General features: G+C 34.9%; 1 protein-coding gene across 3 annotated transcripts in view; it reads right to left on the bottom strand.

Annotated features, from left to right (window-relative positions):
* Ntan1 (N-terminal amidohydrolase 1) overlaps nucleotides 1-12,087 on the bottom strand; it is a 121,256-nt gene that overhangs the window by 66,006 nt on the left and 43,163 nt on the right. Inside the window, exon 1 of one of the 3 annotated variants that reach the window (XM_028172110.2) lies at nucleotides 5,425-5,574. The exons of 1 other annotated variant lie outside the window; for it this stretch is intronic. The gene's annotated coding sequence lies outside the window, so the exon portion shown is untranslated. Of the gene's footprint in view, nucleotides 1-5,424; nucleotides 5,575-12,087 lie in introns of those variants that run through there. One more of the 3 variants, XM_089731094.1, reaches the window with a different exon arrangement.

The raw sequence follows: 12,087 nt of genomic DNA, 5'->3' as shown, positions 1-12,087 counted from the left end.
AAGAGTAGGTATCGAAGATTAAAGACCGCGATCCAAGCCCAGTCACGTTAGAACTATTAACCGATGGGTTAAAGACATGCGAACCACACGTGCCTGATGGAAATCAACGTAATGCCAATACAGGGGTTCGTTGGATCAAGGTATTGGAGACTTAGTGAAAATATTTAGAGTTCATGCAAAATGTTGTATGCGTGTGTCAATTGCACCGAAAATTTTGTAAAGTTTTTTTTTTATTGCTAGATGGCTGGACGAGTTCACAGCCCACCCGGTGTTAAGTGATTACTGGAGCCCATATACATCCACAACGTAAATGCGCCACCCACCTTGAGATATAAGTTCTAAGGTCGCAATTAAAGTTACAACGGCTGCCCCACCCTTCAAACCGAAACGCATTACTGCTTCATAGTAGAAATAGGCAGGGGGATGGTACCTACCCGTGCGGACTCACAAGAGGTCCTACCACCAGTAAAAGTCTAGAATAGTCAACTCTAGTGGCTGTGTTAATGCGATTTTGAAGGTGACTTTGGACCTCATGGTTCCACGCTATGCTTCTCATGAGTCCCGATAACTGTATCACATCAGGTGAGCTATGAATCCATCAGCTAATAATGCTGCATTTACATTAGAAAATAAGGAACGGAGTCACAAAGACAAGAAACAAAATCATAAAACAAAATAAAAACTAATATTTTCTGCTTCAACTAAACATTTACACGGTTCAAGTTATAACAATTTATGCGCATATTCTGGAATTCCAAACGATTGTTCACAACAACAAATATCTATGACGTTGGTACAATGAGTGAAATTTTAGAATTTTCATCATGTTAATAAAAACTTTAGGATTCCGCAGTAAAATGACAACAATCGAAAAAAAACCGTTGTGCCGTAGGTGTAATCAAATTTTGATAGTTCTTAATTATAAGTTACCATACAGTTGACGAAGATTAATCTAATTCGCATGCACAAAAACATGGGATATCATTACATTTCGATATTCGAATGAATTTATTTTTTAACTAGCGGCCCGCTCCGGCTCCGCTTGGGTCTTTAACAAAAATTTCAACGATATTTGACTTATACGGCTTAACTATAATAGTTAAACATATTTTAGGTAATTTTTTTTACACCTTAGGTTACCTTATTGTAGTTCTAGTAAGGATCCCTATTTTTTTTGTTTAAATATTATAGCCCATGTCATTCGGGAATAGTGTAGCTTCCAAACAGTGAAAGAATTCTTTAAATCGATTCAGTAGTTTCGGAGCCTATTCAATACAAACAAACAAATCTTTCCTCTTTATAATATTATAATAGTAAATAGTATAGATCGTATATTATTAGTATATTAGTATAGATAAAAATCTTTAAACTCGTTTATACGGATCTGCTATGTATGTCGTTCTTTTGTACCTTTTTCTTGTGTTTTTTCGATACATTATTATGATGTAAAATAAAAATAAAATCAATAATATCATTATAAACATACAAATTTGTCAATTATATATTATAGATATACGTACATAAGTATCAAAAACAATTCAATTCAAAACAATTCAATTTAGAAATCCGTTATTTGATTAATTTTTTTAGAAATATGTAGTTCTATTGCACTTGCTTTTTAGCTTTTTTACTTAAAGTTCATAGTTGCACGAAGTTTACTCTCTCCAAGTTCAGTAGACAAAAAGCTATATATGTGTTTCTCATTCACGCACACACTCTCAAAGATCGATTGTAGACATCCCATCAATAGTTTTGATTCTTCGACGATAGATTAATAACTTTATTGTGAACGTCAACTATGGTATGGCGTTTGGTTAGTTTTTACATGTTAAAATTGAGATTCGTCTTATCTTTTGTCTCTTATCGACTTTTTCTTTGTAAAAGTGGAAAAATAACTATAAATTATAACTTTATTTTTTATAAAAAATTATTATAACTATAAATATAAAAATAACTATCTAGCAATTAACCTAAGAAAAAAAGAAAATCGGTTGAACCGATGATAAAAAGTTATAAAGCTGGTTTGCCTTTGCTTATTTACATACATAATTCATTATAGATTAATTAAGTTCTATTTATGTTAGGTTGGCGCTACTGTTCAAATCGTTGTTTTTTTTTTAATAATATTTTGATACTTTATTTTAATAACGTTTGGCGTCAATATTTTCTTTTTATATATTACATTACGCAATGTGTCGTCTAGATAAAAATATACATATTTCTTAGTATTATTTTTGATTAATATATTGATTACATCACCATAAATTGTCCAATTTCAGAAAAATCCAACATTATAAGTCTAAAAGCGATATTTAAAAAGTATCAAAAAAAGCGGAACCTCTTTTGTTGGATGCTTAATAAATATTTGTTTAAAAATTCAAAACTTTATAACAAACATCATTCATATCCATTAAAAAGCTATAGAATTTAAATCGATTTCTTGTATGTCTATTATATTATTGAAACGACTTGTCCATAACGTCAACTGTTATTATTTATTGTGTAATTTTTAACGGTTCAAAGAATTATGTTGAATTTGAATTCAAGCAACTCGTAAACACGTAAGGACTTTCCGAATTTAAATAATATTCGAAATACAAATCCTAACGTGTTTATAAATTAACAGTTATAAACGAATACGTAACATCGATGTATTATAATATAAAGTAAGTATATGTGTGTATGTGTGTGTGTGTGTATGTGTTTATATGTATATATTATTATATGTAATGTTTACTGTATGCACTAGGTTTGTGTCCCTAATTCTTCTTTCCTTTTGCGGGCCTACTGGAAGAGATTTCAACATGAAATAAGTAGTGCCCTTGTACTCTGTATCCTTATTGTTGTGTTTTTTCTAACAGCTGTGTGTACAAAATATATTAAATAAAAAATTAATAAAAATCGATTAAACTGTCAATGAATATTAATATTTTGCCAAATGTACATCGATTGATGTAACTAAAATCTTTGTTTTATAGCAAACAACTTCCGAATAGCCACTGGTTTTTTTTATTTTTTTAATGCGATCATAAGCCTTGTTTGCTAGTAGTAACTTAATACAAACAAACGCTCCGTACTTAATGATCCGAAATATATCTAAAGTTTCCTATATGACACGAGGATCAGGGAAATCTTTCTCCGAATCGAAATCGTGTTTGTGCGTATAATTTCGGTAAACAAAGAATACTGAAATAAATACTATTCACATTATATTGTTGTTTTGTTTTGTTATCTCTACAAACAGACAACAGTCCTGAGTTCAGTTCCCACTTCAAGCAAACAATCGTGTGACGAACAGTTTGGTTTGATCTATGTCTGATTATTTAATATCTATGACTTATGTAATTTACTATTCCCTATTATACATACATATACATACCTTAATTGTTTGGTACGAATGAACCTATTTAATCGCGAAAAAATAACGATTATGGTTTCAAATATCGAACATTGATTCAAATGTCGAGTACACTATTCTATGTGTAAATAATTCATAAACATTCCATAAAGCTAAGGTGATATGAACAAAGAAAAAAAAAACTATTTACTTCGTGATAAACAAAAGGGTGAAATCACGGAGTAGCTGAACCTTATTTATCTATTCCGTGGGTGAAATCATAAACTCTTCTCTTTAAATCGTGGTGGTGTTAGCGGTAGTAAAGAGTCTTTTACTGGCGGTACTTCTACCGCGAAGCAGTAAGCAGTAATGGGTTTGAAATTAAGGAGTTAGAGAAACAGTTGTACGGTAGGCAGCGCTTTGGCTCTGCCCCTGGCATTGCTGAAGTCCGTGGGCGACGGTAACCACTCACCATCAGGTAGGCCGTATGCTCGTCTGCCCATAAGGGCCATAAAAAACCAACCTATAAATACTAACAAACCTACTACTTTATTTCACTAGCTACTACTACTTACTTTATTAAATGGATGCTATGCGCTCTCGTTTGACATATTATCGTCTTCTCGCATTAAAACTGTATAATCTCAAAACTTACTAATTTTACAGGAGAGAGTTTTAAATGTAATATTTTTAATATTAATCATCTTTGTAGCATTTTATTTTTATTTTTTACCAGTTTCATTATCTGTCTTTTAAAGTAAGATAAAATTATGTATTAATTTTGTTAATAGTAGTCAAAACACAAGGAAACTAAAGAAAACTAAACTACAACTACTACGCTCTTTTGACAGTATTTATGAGAAAAATACTGGTGATACCAAATGTTTACGTTAATATTAACTCAATTTCGAATATTTTTGGAAATTGCACACTTTTAATGCGAAAAGCTTCGATCAACAATAGGCGAAAAGGCAATATGAGTCTTTATTTATATAAAACTGATCATTAGGGACGTCTAACTCGTCATTGTGTCTCAAAGTGTACGGGGGGATTAGCGTTGTAGTGTCCATGGACTGGTTGGCCATGTGTCTGTCTCTTGATGTTTTTTTTTATGTTTGAGAAATTGCTGGTGGTCCGGAGGCCTTTCCAGTTTTACCAGAACAGGTGGGCGAGCAAGGGCTCAGCCAGGTCGGGTCTCTTGATGCCTCTTGAAGCGATCTTTCATAAACAGTGCTATAGTAAAATTCACTACATAAATATGTATGTACGTATTATTCTGATTTACATATTGCGAACTATCAAAATAGATGCTCAGTGATATTTAATGACGTGCCTTCGAAATATTTGTATGACATTTTTTTTAACAGTTCCCGATGTAAATGATATTTAAATATTGAAGCTTGTTTTTTTTTTCAAATCAACAAAGATCTTTATTGTACGTTGATATGTACTATAAAGTTGAAATCTTTAATTTGATTCAAACAGCCGAGAAATTACATTACTTGTTAAATTAGGAAGCCAGTAACAGGATAATATGTAACAACGAATTCCTTAAAGTTATTTAAATCTTAAGACTTGACAAGAAATTCAATTTCGCTGTATCTAAATTTCTTGTACTATGTAATTAGATAATTAGTAAACATACCTATAACCATTTTTAATAAGCACCATTTTGCTGTGCATACTTTTAGATGGCAGAAGTTGAATTCAATTATCATACATACATACGTATGTACATACATACTGAAAAATGCTTAAATAAAACTCTTCACAGTAAATTATAAAGATAAGTCGTGGTACGCGTGCGTAAACATTTCTTTAGACTCCACCCACAAGAGCAACAAGTTGTGATAGAGCTTTTTTTTTTAATAATTTCTCAACGATAACTTCAAACAACGGGATATGTATCAACGACTTTATAAATAGCTTATCTCGGCCTTCGTCACACATTTTATCACTATCGACCGCTTTTAATAAACGGCTCTGACTTAAAAAAAAAAAACATTTTTGTTCCAACAAACCTTATCGTTTCAAGGTCGAAAAAAAAACAAAAAACATTTTAATATTTAAAAAAAAAAAATACATACACAATATACCTCGATTAATTCCCTGTTCGTAATTCAAAACACAAAAAGTTTTATCGCACAGCACTGTGTCGAGTTTGTATGTGAAACACGAGAACTTTATATCGAGGAGCGTATGGAACGCTTGACGACCGAACGCGCAGTGGTGGATCTGACGGACGGCGTCGCGCGGAAGACAGACCGTCGGGACACTCTCGGAGGCGTGGCCATACAGGTGTACCGTACTACCGTGATGTATACGCTTTAATAGAAGTAACCGAACACGCCTCAAACTTTGAGTTAGAAACAACTATTTTTTTAAATTATTATTAGTTCCCACGAAATTCGGAGGTTTTCCAAAACACAGACTTTTTTTATTTATTGCTTAGACGGGTGGACGAGCTCACAGCCCACCTGGTTTTAAGTGGTTACCGGAGCCCATAGACATCTACAACGTAAATGCGCCACCCAACTTGAAATATGAGTTCTGAGGTCTCAGTATAGTTCCAACGACTGCACCGCCCTTAAAACCGAAACACATTACTGCTTCACGGCTGAAATAGGCAGCGTGGTGGTACCTACCCGTGCGGACTCACAAAACGTTATATCACCGGTACTGTATTTTTTATTTTATTTCAATAAATATATAAATATTTTTCTTTGCAAATTACGTACTTGTCGGTTGAATGCGGCACCCAAAGATGTGCAGCATTACCGTTTAGATTTTAATTTGTTCGGTCGTCGGCGAAAGTTAACTCATTAACATCGGGATACATCTGTCTGAACGATCGTGTGCATGAAACACGTACTCACCGATAAACGTTCAGATAAAAAATAAAATAAAGAGCTAAACGTTCCGATGACAGACTAATTGCAATCGTTTCAGTTTGAAGAGAATCCAATTAAAGTTTCGGATCGATGTGCAAATGTTTGATTTTAATTTGTGCAAAATTTTATTGTCATTATGACGCGCGGGTTTTATATTTGCTTTTCAAATTTCTTGTCCACATCTTTAATTCAACTAAATTACTGTTACTATTAGAAAATGTTATTAAGCTGTTATTATTAGGAATTTACTATTAGGGGCCATCCATAAATTATGTCACACGAATTTTAGGACTTTTGAACCCCTCTCCCCGTCCTTGTCACAGGTTGTCACATTTTTATAAAACAGCAACACTGGCATGACCGAAGTTTCCTCGCTTTATATTCTGACTTCACTTTTTTTTCGCTACCTAAGGGAAGGTCTTTTGTTGCCTACGGGGCGATTCCAACTTCGCGCGGACCGGTACGTGAGCTCACGGGCTCAACCTGAGAGAATTGCTAACACTAGCCCTAGCAAGAGCAGTACTTCGCTGAATCTTCTACCAGATCGAAATCACGAACCACTGAGAAGATCCGGCGAGAAACTCAGTGGGTAAGACTTCACTCTTAAAAAATCAAGTCACAAGTCATAAGTGATCGGACTATTCGTAACCCTACACGTCACATCGCGAATGTCGTTTGCCTCACTTGGGTCTCATGTTTTAAGGCTCCCATAACTACTGACCACGCGGGACGCAAACTCGTACATTATTACATAATACTTAGACTAGCCATAAATACTGTTACAATAAAATAAAAAAAATCTATTGCACATAACATTTATTACTTTTAGAGTGTGTTAGTTTAATACATAAATATAAAACAATTTAAAGTATAAAAAGCTTATTCGAAGTGGTCTCCATTGGTTGCAATACAGTCCTTTAAACGTTGAGGCCAGTTATCAATAGAAGCACGCACTCTTTCCATGGGAAAAATTTTCACTGCCAATCGTACGGATTGTTTTAGGGACTCCAAATTATCATGGCGTTTAGAGCAAGCCGTACTCTCTAAAACTGACCATAAATCATAATCCAGCGGATTAAGATCGGGACTAGACGACGGCCAGTCTTCAGCTCTGATGAAGTCTGAAACGTTCGTTTCCAACCAAGACTGCGTAGACCGAGCTTTATGACCTGGCGCCGAGTCTGGCTGGAAGGACCATTCTTGATTATTGAACATAGTGTTGTTAAGGGGCTTCACTACCTTCTCAAGAATGGTATCTTGATACACTTGTGCCGATGTTTTGATACCTTTTTCACAAAAGTATGGCTCAGTCACTCCTTCATAGCTAATACCCCACCAAACCATCACTGAAGTCGGATAGTGCCCACGTTGCACTCTGTCGACTAATTGGGAAGCTTCCTTAGAGCTTTGAGCATAAATACGGTCATTTTGTTTGTTAAAATGTTGCTCAATTATAAAAAATTTCTCATCCGTAAACAAAATGTTTCTATGACCTCCCTTTGCGTACCGCTTCAGTAGTTGTTTCGATTTTACCACCCTATTCTCTTTTAAATTATCAGTTAAGAAATGACCAGTACGTCTCTTATAGGCTGCAAGTCCTAAGTCATCTTTTAAAATACGCGACATGGTTCTAGGTGCTATCTTCATCTCCCAAGATAAAATCTTTTGCTTTCGGACAGGATTTCTTCGAATTCTTTCCCTTACTGCTTTGACCACCTTTTTCGTACAAACACTACGTGGACGGCCAGATCTTTTTCTGTCCCAAACAGAGGAGGTTTCATTGCACCTATTAATAGCCCGGTACACAAACATTTTACTAATACCAAGCGTATGGAGAGTTTTAAAAATTGCATTTGGCTCCATACCTACTTTGTGTCACAGCGATTCGGTTCTCTTTATCACCCCACTCCATTTTAATATCGCAAAATATTGTAAAATGTATTGGCGCCATAATGAGAAAACTCGATGAGCAATCATATAAAAATGACAGATTCCAAATTCAAATATAATATTTTGTTTATTTTTAATTGTAACAGTATTTATGGCCAGACTAAGTATATCAAAACAATATAAATCGCCCTCAGACATAATTTACGTATATTAAAATATTAATTAACGCTAAGCTATGAATCATTCACCCGGATGTGCAGTAATTAAACACGTTAGTCATTATATTTTCTTCAACTAATCATTATAGTATATGCACACTCAGAATGTATAGTTACACTAAGCTTTTACGATGCACCGGCTCATTGTAAATTCTAAAACGCAATAGTTTATATTAAAACTCGGTATTTACGATCACGGTTAAGATTAAAATCAGCAATTAAAATTACGTAATCGATTCCGTTTGATCCGGTTGCATCGTGAGGGTTAAAATTTTAGTTCGGTCCGTTATTCGTCTCGCTTTCGCGTGTCAGAGCCGTATGGGGTGTGAGCAGGAAGGAATGTTTCTAATTTCCAATTATTATAGTGCAGTAAGTTCGTCTAGCCTTTGCGACTGCTTCTTCCGGGACTAAAGGCATTATTTGAACATGCCTCAGTATATTATTCTTTGCGAGTCAATGTGTTTTAGACGGCATGTTTTTATTTTATTAAAAAATAAAAACCTTTAACTGTTTATTCATTAAGTATAGTCGGCAGTAGACAATTTGCGGATTGAGCAAAAAATAGTTTAAATGGATTCTATTTCAATTGCTCACAACTGCAATCAAAGTAGAAAGTAAGTAGTAATTACTTACTGAAATTATAATTTATGCGGGTTTGGTTAAATGTAATTAAAGAAAGTTATTAATATAATTACATAAAGTTATTCCTTCACCGTGGAAATCGTTCCTGAACATTTGTTAAGTACGTATTTAATTGAAAAAACTGGTACCTGCCAGCGGGATTCGAAAACCGACACAGTCGCATCGCTTGGTACAAATACACCAGCGTCTTATCCTTTAGGCCACGACGACTTCATAGATTTAAGACACTCAAGACAGTGTCAAGGACGATGTCAATTTGTGATATATGGTCAAACTCTTAGTTGTATCGTATACCGACTATCCCATCCCACCCTTAAAAACTGGAACGCACAATTACCTAACCGCAGAAATAGACAAGGTGATATATACACATACATATGGAAACGCGACGACTGATCTTATGCCGGAACCACACTGCGCTATTCGCTATTCGTTATGCGGGCTATTCACGCGCATACGGCGAAGTGTGGAGAGTATATTCGCCAATATTCGCTTTATTCGTACGCATAACACATAAGGACGAATAGCAAATACGCGTATCCGTCGACTTGTCGGTTTTTTGACACACTTCAAAGGGCCACGAATAAGGCGAATATGCGCATCGACTGCCCACACTTCGGTGAGTCACAGTCATTCGCTCGCTTGCGGTGGTGGTGTATAGACCTGTCTTATGACCTGTAATCATCCACCAGCGTTTTCTTTTCGGTATTTTAGTAAATTTGTACTTGTATAACAAGCACCGGTAAGAAGCATTTAGGAAATAATAAATTACGGCAACTTTCAACACGTCCATCGCTCCACGGAAACAACACACATACTTGCCTTATTTGGCATAATTCAGCGTACAAGTTCGAAGTGTGGATGGCATGTTTGTTGTTTGCGCGCATAACAAATATTTTGGCGAATACGGCGTAGTCACATAACGAATAGCGTATAGCGCAGTGTGGTTCCAGCATTACATCCGTATTACATAGAAACACAAAACACAAACACACCAAAAACATTTTTTTTCTTTAGAACAACCAGCTCTGCCTCCCAACCAATCTGTTTTCGCTTCCCCCAATCTATTTCTTCCCCCTATCTAATTCTAATACAGCCTGCATATTGTGAACATCGGTTACTCGAAAGCATATACCGTACGACGTGAAACATCTGCTTTGCCTAGAGGATATATAGGTATGTATCTACAAAGACATACCTTTCACTTTGGACCGCTTTATGTAAAATAATAGTTTAAAAAAACTAAAAAAAACACGCTTTTATAGAAAATCCAACTAAAAAATTGAAAATAAATTTTAATAAATTTGAATTAAAATTTGTGTAAGAAAAAATGATTTTATTGTAAAAAAGCGTGGGATTTTCTATAAAACCCTTTTTTAAAGTTTTTTTAAACTATTATTTATTTTTCATATTTTAGTTGAATTAAACTTTTTTCATTTTTTTTTAAATATTGAATTGTCATCGGTCCTTAATAAGTATGCCAAATTTCGAGTTAATCTGACGTTTTGAAGGGGGTCAAAATCATGTTCAAACATTCCGTTACATACTAACATACATACGTCTGAAGCTAATAGAAGCATATTAAAAATAGCTAGTACCTACCCACTGCGATATTACACCTTGCATACCTTCCTGCCTTACCTTATGAACCTTATGTACCTTCTCATATTTTAGACACATTATTGCAGGACAATGAGAATACAAACCCGTGCAATTTGTTCCAGTTGCGCCGTCAAGAAATCGACTTGTATAATTGCGATTCCACGTGAGACGGACTTAATTAAGCCATAACTCTATATCGCACTTATCTCGGGCTATATATCAAAGTATCGCCGGGGGATGTATGGCTTCGTGTATGCTGATATTTTATATGAATGTGCCAATTTGTTAAGGTACGTTTGTAATATATCGTCCGTTCATTTATTTTTAAAAACCCTTTCTGTGGGTTCCGTCGTCCAACGTCAATTAACTCTTCGAATTTGATACCATCAATCTGTCCGTATTTCAAAGGATCAACTTAAGAAATCGATAACGAAGTGAAAATACTTTTCAAATTGAAATTAAATACAGTTAAAGCAATAAACCGGTACAATCGAACTTCTATACGACGATGAACGAACGAACATCAAGGTGGGTGGCGCATTTACGTTTTAGATGTCTATGGGCTCTAGTAATCACTTAACACCAGATGGGCTGTGAGCTCGTTCACCCATCCAAGCAATAAAAAATAAAAAAAAAAAAAAACTTAAAGCAAGAAACTGGTACAATCGAACTCCAAATGGCTAATAATCAACGACCAGGACCTCGTAAATTAAAAGTCGGCGTTGACCGCTATTGCAAAGGCTCATGTGCCCCCTATGTCACGTTAATAGTGTCCTCCCATCATCCTTCAACAGACTAAGACAAAAACAGTTCCAATACAATCGTTCACAAAACATGAACGATATTGAAACGAATACAAAACTTACAAGCACACATTACTTATTGTATCTGTACAAGATTTATTATTAAAATAACGACACGATTGAGCTGAACAGATTCTAAAAACACAGTAGATGCCTACCGGTACGTGTAATCGTGAAAGGTTGAATGTAAATAATCAATTGATCGTATGATTTAAATACCAAACAATGGTCGGTTGACATTATGTGCCTGGTTAGTTTCACAATAGTACTTTTAATGCATATTTTATAACGTAAACAAATTTAATGATTATATTATTAACAATCTATTGCGTGAGCAATAGGTGACGGAAGACATTTAAGAACATGATGGTTGTATTGACAGTCAACTTCAGACGATATTCAAAACAATTTATTAATCTAAATAATATATATAAGGCTTAGAAAAAGGAATAGGATCCCACTGACCTTATTGTCACGTGAAATTTATGTCATTCGGGTCATAATACATACCTCTAAGGCTAATAAACTGCGCCGTCATAACAGTATCAATTTACTACTGTCAATTTACCGGTGTTGTGAGTATACGCGGGTAGGTAACGTCACCCAGCTTGTACTATAAAAATCGATGCAGCCGTTGTACTGTAAAAATCGATACTAAGAACTCATGTCTCAAGATGGGTGGCGGCATTTACGTTTTAGATGTC

This window comes from Bombyx mandarina, chromosome 11 (assembly GCF_030267445.1).
Source record: "Bombyx mandarina strain Sakado chromosome 11, ASM3026744v2".
Taxonomy (NCBI): Eukaryota; Metazoa; Arthropoda; class Insecta; order Lepidoptera; family Bombycidae; genus Bombyx; species Bombyx mandarina.
Note: the sequence above shows the minus strand (reverse complement) of the source record. Positions and strands in the feature narration are given on the sequence as shown.